Source organism: Ursus maritimus, assembly GCF_017311325.1.
Source record: "Ursus maritimus isolate PB19 chromosome Y unlocalized genomic scaffold, ASM1731132v1 scaffold_Y2, whole genome shotgun sequence".
Taxonomy (NCBI): Eukaryota; Metazoa; Chordata; class Mammalia; order Carnivora; family Ursidae; genus Ursus; species Ursus maritimus.
This window is the reverse complement of record NW_024423335.1, coordinates 89,339-90,883: the sequence shown is the minus strand read 5'-3', so window position 1 is coordinate 90,883 and position 1,545 is coordinate 89,339. Positions and strand designations below refer to the sequence as shown.

At 32.8% G+C, this 1,545-nt stretch overlaps 1 protein-coding gene across 1 annotated transcript in view; it reads left to right on the top strand.

Annotated features, from left to right (window-relative positions):
- The window catches only part of LOC103680203 (lysine-specific demethylase 6A-like), a 143,311-nt gene that overhangs the window by 52,445 nt on the left and 89,321 nt on the right, over window positions 1-1,545 (top strand).

Below are 1,545 nucleotides of genomic sequence, written 5' to 3'. Positions count from 1 at the left end.
CGCGTATTCCACTAAAAGAAAAAAAATGACATCATTTGTACACAATAACATTAGGTTCATAGCCTCTGATCATTTACAAATCCAAATAGATTAGAAGGTTATAAAAGTGAGAGGTGGGACTTGGAAATTTTGGGAAAGATCTGTTTAGAAATAAGGCTATAGGTTTTACTAAATGGAATAATTTGTTGTACTTTGCCCTTTATTAAGGTGGAAAGATGGCTATTTTTAAATCATTACGTACAATTATTTGTGCCAATAGATGCAGTCATTTTAGTCAGCCATAAGAAATTTAGGTCAAATCCAATGTAAGGCTGAGAACAAAGAACTGTAGAGTTAGGATTAGAGAAGTTTATATGTACCTTTTGTTGGATAATTTTCACATAGCTATGATAACTCATGAGCCTTAAATTGAATATAAGAACATAAAGTCAGAAGGGAGATAAGTTAGTGTAGGTTGAAAATACTGCTTTAGGGGCGCCTGGGTAGTGCAGTCGTTAAGCGTCTGCCTTCGGCTCAGGGTGTGATTCCGGCGTTATGGGGTCGAGCCCCACATCAGGCTCCTCCGCTGGGAGCCTGCTTCTTCCCCTCTCCCACCCCCTGCTTGTGTCCCTTTCTGGCTGGCTGTCTCTCTGTCAAATAAATAAATAAATAAAATCTTTAAAAAAAAAAAAAAAGAAAGAAAATACTGCTTTAATACGCGTATGACAGTGGTAAGTTGGTTTTGAAAGACGAGTGTAAATTTTGATAATTTATTTTTAAATGATGTCTATATGTTTTTCCAAATAAACTGTACCTCTTAAAATGCTTAGTTTTGTAATAAGTGTATAAGTAAACACACTACTTTAGAAGTAGGAACGTAACCAAAATGATTTACTTAGACATGTTTTTTCTGTAGCTTATTTTATTATAACACTTCATAATGCATATTTTATAATGCATATGCAAAATGTGTGTTAATTGAATTAGGTTATTGATAAAGATTCCAGTCAACAATAGGGTATTAAGAATTAAGTTTTAGGCGAATAAAAAATGGTAAGTGGATTTTCTTGTGCTGGGGCTTGGTGCCCCTAATCTCCACATTGTTCCGGGGTTAGTTGTAATTGAGATTCAAAATAGACTTTTTCTTTTTTCTGTGTCATGCCTCCTTTTTTTGAGGAAGTAATAAGTAATAATTTACATAGATCACATAATAAAAAATATTCAAAATATATCTGGTCTGGATTTTTCTCTATTAATAATCAAAACTTGTTAAAAAGATTCATTAAGATGTTATAGAATTCGACAAAGATGGTGTGATAGACAATAGTCCCAAAAGTATAGGTCCTTGATTTATGACAAAGGTGGTAGTGCATTGCTACTCGGGTGGGATAATTTATGGAAAAGACTGTATTGTTTTGTAGGAATTTCATATGGAAGAAGTAAATACTAACACCTATCTGTATGAGATTATACCAATAATAGGTTGCAAGAGGTATGTGTAGAAAAATGTGATGGGCAAAAGTGAAGTTTCTTTTTTTTTTTTTTTTTTTTTTTTAAATTTTTTTT